Genomic DNA, 17,500 nt, shown 5'->3' with positions numbered 1-17,500 from the left:
GCCCGAACCATGCTCGCTCACCACCTCCACACCACCAGCTGCGACCCCAGGCGAGTGCGGGAAGAACCGACAGGCGGCTCGCAGCGGGGGAGGCAGGGGCAGAGGCCGCCGGGGGACGGGGCGCATCCCCCTCCTCCACTTCCCCTTCCAAGGGGAGGGGCACCACGTGCCCACGCAGCACACAGCCCGGCGCTGGATGCCAAAACCCGGCCCGGCCCGGCGTGACCCTCCCCCAACTCGGAGGGGGGAGGTACAGGCCGCATTAGGCAAAAGAGCAGCGCTTGGCCCCCACCGCGGGGGCCAGCGCACCCCTCGCGCGAGGGCGGCTCTTGCCCACACGCTGTGGCAAGTAGCACCGGCAGCTACTGCCTTGCACACTTCAGAGGGGCGGCGGCTGGGGGGTCCAGGTACCCCAAGGCCCCCCTCTCAGATCGCTAGAGAAGGCTTTCTCACCGAGGGCGCGTCGTGCCCCCCACACCATCGTTCGCCCCTTCGGGGACCCACGGGAGTGGGAACACTCCCAAAAAGTGGGAAGTCAGAAGGGGGGGGGTCTGCGGTATGGGTAAAGCACACAGCCCATGTGAGCGTCCACGGTCAGAGCCGGGAGAGCAAGAGTCTGTGCTGCCACCAGGCTTGCCTTTCAGACTTTTCCACGTGGGTGGAGGGGTGCCACGTCCGGAAAGCCAGACGGGGACCCCCCCTTCACATCTCCCGGCCCACCGCGGTCGCTCTCACGACCACATGCAGCCTTCCCGGTCAAGGGAGAAGCATGGGGCGTGCCGCTCAAGGGCCAAGGGCTGCCCTCACTGGCACACAGTGAGGGAGACCCATGACAAGGGGTCCACCTGAGCCCCTCCCGGGGAGGGGACACAAGCTTCCCCTGCCTTACCGTCTCGACCCCCTCCCCTGAGCTTTAGGAAGCTGCTCGTGGGGCACGCCACCACCACAGTGGGGACCCGAGGGGACTCACCGCTGGGAGAGGAAAACGACACCACCGCTCGGCCTCGGGCATCTGACAGGCAACCCGGAGTACTCCAGGGGCACCACAGAGGACCAGGGGAGGCACGCTCACGCACCCGCAGGGATGCGAAGCATGGCAGCGAGGGAGGCCTCCCCCCCACTTTGGGGAGGGACCGCTCGCAAGGCACACGCCAAGGCGGCAAAGCGAGAATGCCTGCTGCGTCCCAAAGGACCCAGGCCCCCCCCCCCCGACTGACACCCGAAGGCAGCAGGGCGGGAGACCAGAGGTCAGGCTGGAGGCCGCACCCCTGCCTTCCCCCACACCACCCGCAGGTGGGGGAGGAGCAGCGAGGGGCCCGCGACAGAATGAGAGGCGCGGCCCAGCTCACCATGAGCGGCCGTCCCTCATCTGGCGCGGCTTAAGCCCAAGCCCAGGAGAGCGCCACATCACCACATCGATCAGTCCTGGCAGAGCCAGGGAAGAGCCCAGAAGAGGGGAGGGAGGGCCAGCAAAGACAATCACCACGGGGGCCTGCTTCAGCTTCACCGGCACCCCCTCCTCCTCCTCCTCCTCCCCTTCCTCTCTCAGGGGAGAGACAGCGGCTGACAACCCCGGGAGGGAGAACGCCTGACACGTGGCACGGAGCCAACAGGGTGGGGTTGTCCCAGCCGAGCCGCCGGGTGCCCGCAGCAGGGAGGCACACAGGGTAGAAGACCCCACAGGGCCACGCGCCCTGCCGCCCTCGGGTCAGCCAGAGACCGGAGGAGACACCGCAGCACGGGCCAGCTGGATGCACAAGTGAGAGCCGGCGCACAGGCCCAGGCGAGCGGCCCCCACGCGGGGTGCAAAGGGCAGGGTCAGGCCTTGGACAGCAGCCGAAAGCCCAAAGCCCCCCACGTGCATCCAGAGGCCCAAGGTCTCCAGCGACAGGCGCTGAAGAGGATCGTGTCAGCATCTACCTGGTGACAGAAAAGGCGTATTTCGGCCGCGAAAAATGTCCATGCCCAGCAGCGGGGCCCACCCACAGGACGTGGGGGTATCCCCGGAACCCCCATCCGGACACTTGTCCCCCAGCCCTGCCCTAGAGTCGCCAGACCCAGCGCTCTCAGAGCCATCTGGTCGACCCGGGGAGCGTGACCGCAAGGAAGGGACAGGGACATGAAGGAGGTGGAGCCGGCCGGCCAGCCGGGGAAGCCCTTCCCGGCTTGCCCACGCGGGCAGGTATCGGTCTGTCCGGAGCTCCAGACGGGGACTTGGCTCCCCCAAAATCCAGGACACACCATCCAGCTCAGGCCGGTCCCCACCTCCCGACCGATCGACCGACCGACAGGGAAACACTCCGAGGGCGGGGGGCGGGAAATGAGAGCGTGGGAAACGAAGTCTTGTCCAACGACCGGGACCCTACATGGGCACGCCTCAGGCCCAGGTGCACCCTTCCCGGCCACACCCGGGAGCAGGGGGCCGGCGGGGTACCGTCCACCGTCTCCGGATCCATCAGGACTTGGAAAAAAAAATGTTTCCACGGAGGCGCCTCCGACGAACGGACCCCGCGAAGGAAGGCGCCGGGGCCCGAGCCACCCTTTCCGCTCCACCCCTCACGTCTTGTGCCGGTCTAGACCTCGTGAGTACGACTCCGCACGGGCCGGCGGTAGCCATCAGTCGGGGGGCAGGCGGGGAGGGGCCCATGCCGGCATGACGACCGGGAAACAAGCGTGCCGGCCACCGAGCCTGTCGCGCCCTCCAACGCCCTCAGCGCACAACCCGGGCCGCTCCTCACTTCGGGGATGAGAGGCTGGAGGGACCGCAGGCGGGAGTCATTCACGCTCCAAAGGGCGACCCGGGACAAGGCCAGGCCACCCGAGCACAGGCAGTCCCGGGCGCCGCACACCCTCTCCCCTCGCTAGGGAGGCGGCCCGGCCCAGGCCTGGTCGGTCCCCGGGGCCGGAGCGGCAAGAGCGGATGCTGGTCGACCCGGCCAGGCGGCCCCAGAGCCTGCCTGGGGAGCGCGGTGACAGTCACTCCCTCACAGGCCTGCAGGCCCAATCTCCGGTGAGAGAGGGACACTCCCAGGCCTCTGAGCCACCGGAGCTGTCGCCGCCAGTGTCGCCAGCCTCCCGGAACTCTGACTCAGGCCGGATGGCTGAGTCACATCCCTCGCGAAGGTCCCCAAAGCTGCAGAGGGAAGGGACGATATAAAAGCGGACACTAGATGGCACGCGACAACCGCCACCAACGTCACCGGGACAGATCCGGAAGGCCGGCCGGCCGGCGGCGACACAACGACACAGCGCCGGCCACCCAAATGCCCGAGCTCTTCCCGGGGCCGAGGCGCCAGGCGTCCTGCACGACCGCGAAGCTTGCCTCGCGGAGCTGCCTCCTGGCAAGGCACTGCGTGGCGTGATGGCAGCAGATGGAAAGAGGGGGGCGGCGGCGGCGGCGGCGGCGGCGGCGGCGGCGGCGGCGGCGGGGAAGGAGCTGGGAAGAGGTTCTCGCTGTTGCCTAGAAGGAGCCGCGCTCGCTCCCCCAAGCATGTCCCTTCCTGGGCTTGGGAATTCCAGAGAGAAGCCGGCGCGGTGAGGGTGGCACTAGCGAGAGAGATCTCAGGTTCCCCTCCACCTTCTCTTCTCTCCCCCACCCCCACCCCACCTCCCTGCACGGAGCTGGAGGAGGGAGGGAGAGAGGGAGGGTGGGAGGGTAGGCGGGGACTGGCAAAAACGAAACCGGGCAAGCTCTCGGAGAACGACAACGCAGGAGTCGGTTTACCTGCCACCCTTACCGACGGAGACGGTCTGTCAAAAGCAGACAAGCAAAGCCCAGAAGCTTAGGAAGGGAGAGAAGGATACAGTCGATCCTAGGAAAGTGGAAATGAAAATCTCTCTCTGCATAGACTGAGACAAAGTCCAAAGAGAACAAATGGCTGCCTGGGGCAAATGCTCTGGTGGTCAGGTCATAGAAACATGGATTTCAGCATGACTGACCAACCACAATGGAGGGAAAGTACAACGCAACACTATGAGTGTGTGTGTGTGTTGGGGGGGGGGGGTGAACTGAAATCTCATCCAAAACAAAACAAAACAAAACAAAAAAAGGAAAACAACCCCCCCCCAAAAAAAACCCAAAAAACAACAACAGAAGAAGAAGAAGAAGAAGGAAGCCCACGACCAACAGGGTCAAGGCTCCTGCTTTCTCAACGCGGTGGCTCTGGTTGCCCCTGTGTGGTGCAGGTTCCATCTCTGCCTCAGGAAAAACTTCCACTTGCTGCCCGTGGGTGTGGCCAAAAAGTAAAACATAAAGCTGAAACGGGAGGGAGAGGGGGTGGAGAAAACCCGAAACAAACAATAAACTTTGCAAGTCTCAGGATTGCCATCCTGGGGTAGTGGAAACAAATCCGACCAGGAACCATGAGGTTGCAGGTTTGATCCCTGGCTCACTTGTTGGGTTAAGGATCTGGCATTGCCGTGAGCTGTGGTGTCCGTCACAGACGCGGCTCGGATCCCGCGTGGCTGTGCCTGTGGTGTAGGCCGGCAGGTAAGGCTCCGAATTGACCCCTAGCCTGGGAACCTCCATGTGCTGCGGGTGTGGCTCCCCCCCAAAAAAAACCAGAAAGAGAGAGAGAGAGAGAGAGAGAGAGAGAAAGAAAGAAAGAAAGAAAGAAAGAAAGAAAGAAAGAAAGAAAGAAAGAAAGAAAGAAAGAGAAAGAAAGAAAGGAAGGAAAGAGAAAGATAGAGAGAGAGAAAGAAAGAAAGAAAGAAAGAAAGAAAGAAAGAAAGAAAGAAAGAAAGAAAGAAAGAAAGAAAGAAAAAGAAAGGAGAAAGAAAGGAAGAAAGGAAGGAAGGAAAGAGAAAGAAAGAAAGAAAAGAAAAAGAAAGAGAGAGAGAGAAAAGAAAGAAAGGAAGAAAGGAAGGAAGGAAAGAAAAAGAAGGAAAAAGAAATCCATCTTGGAGTTCCCGCTGTGCCTAGGTCACAGCTGAGCCTCAAGTTCGATCCCTGGCACAGGAAAGGCAGTGCAGCAGGAAAAAAAAAAAAAAAAAAAAAAAAGAACAACTCCATCTTGCTGGTTGGGCAGGGGAGATGCAATTGCCGGATGACATTCCACAACTCTGCCAAACTGGCAAAACCACGACGCACTTAGTACAGGAGTCATTGAAGACATGGATGTGAAAGCATCTTCTTGCTATCGATTCATTTCCCACAATCCCAGGAAGAGCCATTGGAACAGGGCTCCCATTCCTGGCACGATATCTTTTCTAGGTGTGGGTGGATGCATCTTTTCTCATGGTTGTTTTCCTTTTGACCAAACTTAACTTCAGCCTCCACCATGTCATCTTTTGGGCTCTCAAGCCTGCCATGAGAATATGGTCACCAAAGTCCTCGCCCAGAGGCACCTTTGCCCAGCACCAGTGCCGCCGTCTCCCCCCACCTCCTCCTCCTCCTCCTCCTCCTCCAACCCCCGCCAAGCACCCCACCCCCCACCCCGCTTTGTATTGTTCAGCTGTCTTGCACTGGTCTCTCACACGGTGGCGGTGTGGTCCTACGCATGTCTCCCAACCACATTCAAGTGGACTTCCGGGATCATCATTTTCTGTTTCCTAACTGCACTTTCGTCGTTCTTAGGAGGTTTGCTTCCCTCCCCGCCTCCCCCCCACCCCCCGCGCGCGCGCGCGCGCCCACGCTTGGTGTTGAATCGGAGCTGCATCTGCTAGCCTGAGCCACAGCCACAGCAACGGCGGGATCCGAGCCACATCTGAGACCTTATGCCACAGCTCGCGGAAAAATGCCAGATCCTTAAACCCCTGAGCGAGGCCAGGGATCAAACCTGCCACCTCGTGATTCCTAGTCCGATTCGTTTCTGCCCCGCCATGACAGGAATTCCTTCCTGTGTTCTTTTGGGTCATGGTTGTTTCCAGCTCCACAGAATTCCTCCCCGTGCTCATGTGACATCTGGGATGTGGCGGGGGGCGGGCCGCAAGGTTTTGTTCCCCTACAGTCATGCCTTGAAAAAAGTCTTGTACAACGTTTCACAGTCCAGATCCAGAAGCTGAATCCGCAGCCGGTTCCATCTCATGAAACCGATCTCCCAGCCCAGGAAAACCAAAGGTCGTGGTTGGAGCCCGTGATAAACCCCAGGTCTGAGTCCCGAGCACTGCTGCTCAGGGAAGATTTCGAGGTGTCAGGGTCCAAGGATCCTCCTGGGCACTTGGAAATGTCTCCGATGTGTGCAGGCAGGCATGAGGATGAGAAGGGGCTAAAGAGGGGCAGAGGGTGGTGATCTCTTGTCGGTGGATGTCAAGGGTTGGCGCTTCCTTTTGTGGATCTCCCGGAAAAGTCAAATGTGGGAGAAAAACTGGACCCGTGAGTTCGAGGAGAGGGATGGCCAGAGAAAACCAGAAGAATTCCATCTGCCGACCATTGGGTAGGTAGGAGGGCAAAAACCGAAACCTCAAGCATGAGATGAACAGAACCACATGCTTCTAGCCATCCATAAACCCCGTAAGATAAGATCGTTTCTGCTGAGATACCCTCTCCCTCCCCCCACCCACCCAGGGCGAAGGATCCCTGGGTGGTGGCAGAGGGGTGGGCATGGAACTTCCACAGGCCCTGGGGACACACCCCACCCCACCCCCAAGAAACCCCTAGAAGCTTGGAATTCTGATGTCTGTGGTGTGATGACCATAAACACTGGCTTTTGTGCCATGTCTGCTAGAAGATATGGTTTCCATGACAAATAAAGTGATTTTTAGCAAGTTTTTCTCCACTTGAGATGTATTGAAAATACGTCTTCATTCAGGGGGAGGTAGGTGTAGGTGACAGACGTGGCCACTCAGCTCAGATCGGGTGATCTGGCAGGGCATAGCTCTGGCTGAGGTGCAGGCCAGCAGCTACAGCTCCGATTCTTCAACCCCTAGCCCAGGGAACTTCCATATCCCGAGGGTGCACTCCTAAAAAACAAAAAACAAAATGAACAACACACAAAGAGGGAGCATCTCATCGATGGCAGACCAAATTCCAATGTATATGTATATGTGTACATAGGTATGTACGTATGGATGTGTGTGTGTATGTGTATATTATCGAGAGAGAGAGAGAGAGAGAGAGAGAGAGAGAGAGGATTTTTTAGAGCCATAACTGTGGCATACGGAAGTTCCCAAACCAGGGGTCGAACCGGCATACATGGATACTAGTCGGGTTTGTTACCACTGAGCCACAACAGGAACTCCCCACATTCCAATATTTAATGAGAAAATACATTTTTGATGCTTTAGGCAACCCTGCAAACACCCTTATTTAAGTGACTGGACTTAACAAAAAGGAATCCCTAGCACCTAGTAACAGAGCAAAGATAAAGAAGCACAAGGCAGGAATTCCCGTTGTGGCTCGGTGGAAACGAACCCGACTAGCATTGACCCCTAACCTGGGAACCTACAAAATGGCACATGTGAAGCCCTAAAAGAAGACTACACACACACACACACACACACACACACACACACACACACACACACACACACACACACACACACACGGCACAGACAGATGCGAAAGGAAAAGAAAAGGAAGGAAAAAAGAAAAGGGAAGAAAGAGAGAAATGAACAGGCAGAACAAGCCATTGTGAATGATCTCTAGGGACAGGTATTTTTCTCCAAGCATAATTTTATTTTTCCCCAAGTGATACCAGACCTCTCTCTCTCTCTCTCTCACACACACACACACACACACACACACACACACACACACTCTCCCTCTCTCTCTCTCTTTGAAAAAATTTATGTATTTAGTGGAGTTCCCATTGTGACTCAGCAGGTAGGAATCTGAGTAGCATCCATGAGAGTGCTGGTTTGATCCCTGGCCTCGCTCAGTGGGTGAAAGATCTGGCATTGCCCTGAACTGTGGTGTAGGTTGCAGACACAGATCGGACCTGGTGTTGCTGTGTCTGTGGTGTAGGCCAGTGGCTCAAGCTCTGATTCCCTAGCCTGGGAACCTCCGTGTGCCGTGAGTGCCACCCGAAGAAAGCAAGGGGAAAAAAAAAAAAAAAAGAAACATAAAAACCTGGATTGGGGAGATCCCATTGTGGCTCATTGGTAACAAAGCTGAGGAGCACCCACGAGGATGCAGATTCGATCCTGGGGTGGGGGGGGGGGGTGCTGGTGCTGGTGGTGCTGAGGTGTGTGCGTGTGGGGTGATAAATAGGTTACCTCTGGCTTCTGGGGGGTGAGAGTCAGCATGCTTTTCCTGCACCTGCTGCTCCTGGGCAATTATTTAGTTTTGGTTTCTTGTTCCTTTGTTTTTGTGGTCCTGCATTGTGGTGAGTACTGGTGTAAGTGGCAGGTTCCTATTTGATCCGACATTTCTTTGGCTCTGGTGTCGGTTGACAGCCATGGTCATGACTGGTGGTGGTTGTTAAGTCTCCAGGAGTTCCACGCAACATTCTGATTGTCTTTCTTCCTTGGGCTTTGGCTGCAGCCTCCCCCCCCCCCCTCCCCCCATCATATGGAGGTTCCCGGGCTAGGGGCCGAATCAGACCTACAACTGCTGGGGTGTATGCCACAGTCACAAGCACCATCAGATCCAAGCTGCGTCTGCAACCTACACCGCAGCGCAAGGTGATGCCACCAGATCCTAAACCCACTGTGGAAGGCCTGGGATCGAACCTGCAACCTCATGGTTCCTGGTTGGATTCCTTTCCACTATTCCACGACGGGAACTCCTGGGCTTTGGCTTTTGACAGGTGGAGGGACACAGCTTTCTGAAACGGTGGGGCCAGGGCAAGGCATAGAAACATAAGATGGATGTGAGCCTGCGCCTATTCTTTTCTCGTGTGCTGGGAAGATAAGGTGGCTCTTGCCAGCTGGGATTTCATTTCCCCACAAACGATCAGGCTCTTAAGGTATCAGGCAGGGAAGAGGGAGAGTCAGAGTTCCCATTGTGGCTCAGTGGTTAATGAATCTGACTAGGAACCATGAGGTTGCAGGTTCCATCCCTGGCCTTGCTCAGTGGGTTAAGGATCCAGCATTGCCGTGAGCTGTGGTGCAGGTTGCAGACGTGGCTCAGATCCCGCGTTGCTGTGGGTCTGGTGCAGGCCAGCGGCTACAGCTCCGATTGGACCCCTGGCAGGGGAACTTCCATATGCCGCAGGAGCGGCCCTAGAAAAGGCAAAAAGCCGAAGGAAGGGGGGGGGGGGGGGACAGAAGAAGAGTGAGAATCAGGGTCGGAAGAACATGGGGAAATCGGTGCTAGGTGCCTGGGTGTGTGAGTTCACACGGAATGCTAGCCCAGACCCCTGGCCAGCCACATTTGGGGTATCTATCAACTTGACTCTCCACTCTCCAGCTCACCTGGGTGGTGCTGCCCTGCCCTGCCCTGCTCATGTAAGACCTGGCTCCTCCAGGGATGGCTTTGCACCAGAGGGAGACGGGGCAAAGTCACTGAGCTTAAGGTAATTTCTCCAAGAGAGACTCTGGGAGAAGGAGACCAGCTGGATTTCTGTGTGTTCATTTTTCTTCCTGTCTGCTTGTTTGGTGCAGGCCAGTCCATGTGCCGAGACATTCAGAAACTCTGTACTAGCTGAGACTCAGACCTTGTTCCGAAATAAGCAAAGGGACTTTGAGCTGGGATCACTCCCTGACAAGTAGCTAGCAAAGAAGTTTCCCTTAGCTCTCAGGCCCCATCCCTGCCCTCAGGCGGGTGGGTGTGGGGAGGGGGTGGGGGGGGAGGGGAGGGGCTCGTTCAGGCAGGCAGGCAAGCAGGCAGGCAGGCAGGCAGGCAGGCAGGCAGGCAGGCATGCAGGCAGGCGCTGGTTCATTAGTCCCGCACCCCCCCACTCCCGGCCCCAGCTGCCCGCCCCACCCCCCACCCCCGGCCGCCATCCCTGCTGCGCCGCCTCTCGCTTCCCAAATCGCCTGGACTCACGCCCGGGAAGGGGGGGAGGGGAGATCAGGAAGATCCAGGCCTCAGGGCCTGGGTTCAATCACTTCATTCAAATGCAGAAACTCTCCAGTCAAGTCAGAGGTGGTGACTTTTCCTGGAGCTTCTCTTTAGGGAAAGTGTTTTTTTTCCCCCCTTTCCCCAATTTCCCTACCCTCAGGCTGCCCCTCGCAGACTGCATGGAGGGGGGTGGGGGAGGATGTGTGCACGAAACTCGCCTCGTGTCAGGCCAAAGGAGCCCCCGCCATTTCCCAACCCGGGAAACCCCGCAAAACTTCTGGAGCATGTTGGCCTTGGTGTGGGAATGGACATCTTCACTTGCCATCTTCCTTTGCACGAGGAGGAGATTTTCATCTCCTGCTGTCTGGGGGCCAGAAAGGAGGGCCAGAGTGTCCCTTTTGTGTGGGCCGGTCCTTAAGTCATTTTACCTCACAGGAATCACCCACATAGGGCATGGAGACACGTTTGGGGTCCGCCTCCTCCGAGACGTCCCGGGAAACTTCACGTGTGAAAAACTGTGCTGGGGAGGTCCCATCGTGGTGCAGAAGTGGAAATAAATGCAACTAGGAACCATGAGGTGGCAGGTTCCATGCTCAGCCTCGCTCACTGGGTTACGAATCCCACGTTGCCATGAGCTGTGGGTAGAGGAGAGTGAGAAGGAGAGGGAGGGAGAGGGAGGGAGAGATCCTCCATTTCATGGAACTGGTTTCCTTGTTTTGAGATGACGTCGCTTTGGTGAAACAGTTGTCAGATGGCCTCTCAAAAGGCGGTGATGTGGATGGGCTCCCCGAACCAGGCCCACAGAAACCAAAGGAACGAAGGGGTTAATCCTTGGAGCCAGAGTTCCCTCCTCTGAAACTGAAACCAAGCTCAAGCCCCGGAGTGCTGGTGTGTTGGAGCCAGAGACATTGTTACAGCTAAAAGCTACTTTGAAATAGTCTCCGTTAGGTTATGGCTTGCCTTGGCCCACGAACTTATGACTAATGACTACTGTCGAGTCAGAGTTGTAGTGAACCTGGTGTTTTCTCTACCCTTGAAACACTCCCTAAGGATTGCGACCCCCCCCCACCCCCCGCCCCACGCCCGCCCCGTGGATGAGCAATCTTCACTCCAGAGAGAAGGTCAAAATGCCATAACCCCAAAGACACTGGAAACATTCCATGGACCACCTGACTCCAGCCTTGATGACTTTGAAATGGTCTATCCTAATCTCCTATCCAGGGAGAAGAATGCAAGCACCCTGATGCTTCTAGACAGCTCCGCCACCCCCATGCCTACCATTAAGCTAAACCTATAGAACCCCTTGCTATCCCCTCTCAAGGGAGGACACAGTTTTGAGGTCCTTAGCCTGCTGTGGCCTCCTTAGCCTGGCAAAGCAATAAAGCTGTTCTTTATGCTTCACCCCAAAACTCTGTCTCTGAGACTTAATTGGAGCTGGAGTACCAAGGCCGGTTTGGGCTGCCAACCTTTCCTGGAACTTTCAAACTGTTACATATGAAGAACGGAGCCGGTGACTCTGTGTGTGTGTGCGTGTGCGTGTGAGAGAGACACAGAGAGACAGACAGAGACAGTGAGTGAGACAGAGGGAAGAGAGAGGGAGAGGGGAAAGTCCCTTCAGTCTTTTGTTTTGTCGGTTTGTTTGTTTGTTTGTTTGTTTTGTCTTTTTGCCATTTCTTGGGCCGCTCCCATGGCATATGGAGGTTCCCAGGCTAGGGGTCGAATCGGAGCCATAGCTGCCAGCCTACGCCAGAGCCACAGCAACGTGGGATCCGAGCCGTGTCTGCGACCGACACCACAGCTCACGGCAACGCTGGATCCTTAACCCACTGAGTGAGGGCAGGGATCGAACCCGCAACCTCACGGTTCCTAGTCGGATTCGTTAACCACGGAGCCATGACGGGAACGCCCCTTCAGTCTTTTGAAAGGCCCCTCTGAGAATGCCGTCAGGTGTTGGGGCCAACTTTCCGAGGGGCTCTTAGAGAAATGAACACAGGGTGATGGTTTCACTCTCAGAGACACTCTCAGAGACCATTTCTCTGATGTGTTCATCGAGGGACTCCACTAGCTTCCGTTTTCAGGGCCTCGGGACAAGCGATACGTGTTCTCATCCACAAGGATGCCAGGTCCAAAGGGTGGGAGAAAATGGGAAACGCTCATGAAGAGAGTTGTAGCCAGAGATGGAAGGCAACTGGAAAAACTTCAGGATCCAGTCCAGTTTTCCAGCCACTGAGTTTCTGACTTCTGGAAGGATTTGGGTAGGGAGGAAAAGGTCAAGGATTCTCCATCCCTCTGACAGAGGTATAAGTTACAAAGTAGATGTACATCTTTTGAGAAAGAAACGAACAAACAAAGAAACAAACAAACAAACAATTTTTGTCCCTTTGTCTTTATCAGGAAAAGTGAAAGATGGAGAGAGGGAGGGAGGGTGGGTTGGATGGATGGATTTGGGGGGCGGGGAGAAGATTCTTAGATCCTAATGACCCAATGCTTTCTCTAGTCCTGGGCCTTTAGGTAGGTGATATATCTATATCTATATCTGTATATCTATATCTATCTGTATACACACACACACAGACACACACAGACACACGCACACACACACACACACACACACACACACACACAGACACACACACACACACACAGACACACACACGTAGTTATTTTCTGTTTCTAGGGCTGCACCCATGGCACATGGAGGTTCCCAGGCTAGGGGTCCAATCGGAGCCGTAGCCACCGGCCTACACCAGAGCCAGCACAACGCGGGATCCGAGCCCTGTCTGCGACCTACACCAGAGCTCACGGCAACACCCGATCCTGAACCCAACGAGCGAGGCCAGGGATCGAACCCGCACCCTCAGGCCTCCTAGTCGGATTCGTCCAGCCATGACGGGAACTCCTACATATGTATATAGTATGCATATAGTATATCTTTTTTTAACGCCCACGCCCCAGCCCTATGGAAGTTCCCAGACTCACGGTCGAATCAGAACTGTAGCTGCGGGCCTACCCCACCGCCACAGCAACACGGGATCCTTAACCCACCAAGCGAGGCCAGGGGAGGGATCGAACCCACATCCTCACGGATCCTAGTCGGGTTCATTACCGCTGAGCCCTGATGGGAACTGCAGGGGACATCTTCTTTTTTTTTTTTTTTTTTTTTTTTAAGATGTAAGTTTGTTGTGGTTGTTGGTTGTTGTTGTTGCTTTAGCTCGGCGTACAGTGGGCTTGCTTACAATGTTGTGTTCGTTTCAGGTGTACAGTCAAGGGGATTCAGTGATCCATCTACATCCATCTATCCCTCCGTTCTTTCTTTTTCAGCGTCTTTTCCCCTCTAGGTGATTCCAGAATATTGGGCCATTCCTTCCTTGTTGGTGGGAACACCAGCGTGAAAAAAAACCATCACGGGGGAGTTCCTGTCGTGGCACCATGGAAGCGCATCCGACGAGGAACCTTTGCAGGGAAGGGTGTGGGTTCGATCCCTGGCCTCGCTCAGGGGGGCGGTAAGGATCCGGCAGGCAGTGCCGTGAGCTGTGGTGTCGGTCGCAGACGCGGCTCGGATCCCACATGGCTGTGCCTGTGGCGTAGGCCAGCAGCCGTAGCTCCGATTCAACCCCTCGCTTGGGAACTTCCATATGCCACGAGGGCAGCCCTAAAAAGCAGAGGGGGAAAAAGAAATCATGAGGGCGGGGGAGAGGGATCCATGAGGAGGATGGGATGAACATATACACACACGAGTCTCTATCCAATAGATGACGAACAGGGACCCCTACGCCACCTTCTGGAATCCAAACGCCAAAACCACAAAGCAGAGTTCCCGCCATGGCGCAGTGGAAATGAATCCGACCAGGAACCATGAGGTTGCAGGTTCGATCCCTGTCCACCTCGCTCAGTGGGTAAAGGATCCAGTGTTGCCGTGAGCTGTGGTGTTGGTCCCAGACGCGGCTCGGACCTGGCATTCCTGTTTCTGTGGTGTAGGAGGCCAGCAGCTAAAGCCTCCGATTCGATCCGTCATCTGGGAACCTCCATATGCCGTGGGTGTGGCCCTCAAAACACACACACACACACACACACACGCACACGCACACGCACACGCACGCGCACGCACGCACGCACACGCGCACGCACGCACACACACTCTGGAACCCCCTAAATGGGAGAAAACCGGACACAGTAGTTTTTTAGGGGTCCAGTCTCTGTGACAGGTGAGGATATCAGGCTTGCATCGAGGGAGGGAAGGCTTCACCCCACGCAGAAAACACACCCACCTACCCACCGACCCACCTTCCTTCCTTCCTTCCTTCCTTCATGAGAGAACAGTTGGATGACCCATCCTAAGTGTCGGTTGAATGAAGTCTAGTTACCAGGGTTCAGAGTGGGGGAGGGAGAGGGGTAGGAAGTCTGAAGCCTCTGGCGACTCTCCGAAATGTTCTCCCCCCAGGGTGACAGAGCCGGCAGGTCAGGCACTGCCTTCTCTAGAAACCTTCCTGCCCATGTCCAAGGGGGTGTGGGGGGTTGGGGGTGTGGGGCAGGGAGTGGGTCAGGGAGCCTGGAGAAACACAGACCACCAAGCGGCCATTCTCCCGTCGCCCCGACTGTTTGTTGAATGAACATAATGGACGTGATCCAAGTCTGCCACGCCGCCGCCGCCGCCGCCGCCGCCGCCGCCACCACCACTTTCTCCATCATCTCCCCCACCCTCTTGCCTGCAGCCATCTTTGAAAAGGCTGCTGTTGTCGCTGCCTTTGCATGAAAGTGAGTGAGGACCCCTCCCTAATACGGAGTGTTTCAGTCCCTGGTGTCTCTGACAGCTCGCTCATGTATTGGTTGTGAACCATCTTGCCTTGAGGATTTGGAGGATTCGTGAACATTGCAGGAGCCATGGGAGCAGTGAAGTCCTTATCGCCAACCCGACACCCCCCCCCCCCAAATTTCGTGGCAGGGAGCACACTTTTCTTTCACCCAAGAGATTTATTTCCTGCTTTCCGAAGAGAGAAGGAAAGGAGGGTCAGAATGGTCCTCTGGTGTCTGGTGTCCTGTCCCTTTCATTGCACACACTCCTAGTGCCACTGCGGGAGGCACGTTCGGGGCGCGGGGTGGGGTGGGGGGGGACCTGCTGCACGCACCCGCCCCTCACTTTCAAATGCGAAACTCAAGGAGGATGTGAATGTCCTTCACGCCACCGATCAGGTGAACGGGATGGCTTTCTAGGGAAATCCTGGTGTTTCCTTTCACTGCCATGACGAACACCCAGAAACAACCCTGTAAGTTCATACAACTTTGTCAGTCAACTGTATTCCAATAAAATGAAAAAGCAAGACACAGACACACCCAGACACACACACCCACACGCACACACACACGCGCGCACACACACGCACCCCAACCCAGAACCAAACACCCTCTCCTGAAATGGGGGGGGCGGGCCCACCGGAGAATGAGCAAGAGAATTCCAGAGTCGGTAGGAAAGTGTCATCTGCAGCGGTGTGAGAAACCCCAAGCTCTTTTCTTCCTGTCAAGGTGAATAAACTTTGTTAATGGGAGTGGGTGCCCTCAGTGTGCCCTCCGAGAGGAAAGGCAGGGAGCATTTTCTCCCTGAAGAGCTTAGTGCTGTCATAGCACTGACGGACAGGATGAACGATCGGTGAGAGGTGGCAGCAGCAGTGGTGGCCGCCTGCACTGCCTGGGCGGATTGGAAACATAGACGAGCCACCAAGACTGCGTGTGACACCCCCGTGCCGCCCCCCCCCCCCCCCCCCCCGTCTGTACAGTGACAAGAGTCCTTTGGGGGAAAAGGGGGGGTGGGTGCTCTTCCAGTGTGTCTGTCTGCATTCATCAGGTGTGGGAGAGAAGACAGATGTTTGTTTCCACTATCGTTCGGAGGACTTGCCCAAGAGTACCACGTGCCCCCAAAAGATAGCACCGGAAGAGAGATGCACGAGGTTTCTGAATGCATGCCGTGGGTGCTCCAGGCTGCCTCCAGGCCGCCCCCTCGCCCTCCCCCTCGCCCTCCCCCTCCCCCTTGCCAGAGGCAGACGTTCCTTGAAACAGCTGGCTTTGAACTTGGGCTTCTAGAGGAAGGTTTTTCTCCTGCTTTCAAGACGGGAAGAAGAGGGTGTCCGTCTCACATCCGTCCTTTCCGGGGGGGGGGGGGGGACCCGCTTTGGTGTGCTTGTGAGGGAGAGAGACAGAGACAGACAGGGAGGGACGGAGGATAGGCAGACAGTGAGAGGCAGAATCAGAGGGAGAAAGAGGAGGAGGGGAGAGAGACAGAGAAAGTGAAACAGAGCTAGGTATAGAGGACGCTGTGGCTGGGTCGTATTCTGCGTGTTCTCAGTGAAGTCGTCCTAAGGCCTCTGGAGGTCCAGATCACTGCTTGGGGCCGGAAGTCTGTCTGCCCTTCCCTACCCATCTGAAGAGCTGTGGTTTGGGCTTTCCAGCCGGGAACCCCTCTTTCTGCCTCTTTGTCCAACACACAAGGTTCGTGGGACCCAGAAATCCCATTCTGAGAGCACCCTAGGAACAGTCCTTTCCATACGGCGCAGGAGGCCCCTGTGCCAAGAGATCCAAAGTCTGGAGCCTCTGTTCTCCCCCCCCCCCCCTTCCCTCCACGGACAAAATCTTGCCTTGTATTCCTTTTTTTCTCAGGGACTCTGAAGGACATGTATCATTGTACAACCATGGGGAAGACGCTTCCATTCCCTCTGGAATGATGGATGTGGTCGCATGTCTCAAGGAGGCTCCAATTCTTTGAGCAGGACTCCCGATGGTGCCATCCCATCGTCCCTCCCCTCCCCTCCCCTCCCCTCCCCTCCGGCTCGCTCGGTCGGTCACGGTTCCCCTCCTTTTTCCTCCCCTCCAGGTTATCTTCAGGTCTGCCACCCACTTGTAACTCCTCCCCCACTTGGAAGTGGCCTCTTCCGGCCCCGAACTTGGTCGTCCCAGGCCCACCCCGGGAGCCATCTGGCGGACCTTTTCGGAGACTATAAAAAGCAGCTTACGGCAGGGGGCGTCGCAGGACCAACGAACGCATCGGGATGGATCGCTGTGTGGCGACATGGATTCTCCAGGCAGGGCAGGCATAAGGCCTGGACTCTTTCCTCCTGGAGCCCGTTTCTTCATCCGTGGCCTTGAAGACGAACCACGCCGACCACGGACCGTGGACCTTGGCCTTCACCTTTCATTTCCGAACGGCAGCCAGGGCATCCATTGTCACCACCGCGGAAAAGGTGTCCACAAAAAGGACAGGTGAGCGCCTCCATGGCATGCAGTGTCATCCCCTCCCGCCACCCCCACCCCGGCTTTAAAGGGTCCTCTTTCAAGTAATCACGTTGCCACAGCTGGGACTTGGATCGGATCCCTGGCTCCGGAACCCCATATGACCTGGGGCCGGCCAATGCATCCCTCCATAGCGTCCTAAATCCGTGCATCGTTGATTCAGGACTTTCCCTCGTGGCACAGAGGAAACGAATCTGACTAGGGACCATGAGGTTGCGGGCTCCATCCTTCGCCTCACGCAGGGGGTTGAGACGAGGCTCAGATCCGGCACGGCTGCGGCTCGGGCGTAGGCCAGCAGCCGTAACACCAGTTCGACCCCTAGCCTGGGAAGCTCCATAG

This window comes from Sus scrofa, chromosome 10 (assembly GCF_054392235.1).
Source record: "Sus scrofa isolate SSC_HxYL_T2T_F1_AM1 chromosome 10, Sscrofa_HxYL_maternal_Yorkshire_Landrace_v2.0, whole genome shotgun sequence".
Classification (NCBI taxonomy): domain Eukaryota; kingdom Metazoa; phylum Chordata; class Mammalia; order Artiodactyla; family Suidae; genus Sus; species Sus scrofa.
Note: the sequence above shows the minus strand (reverse complement) of the source record.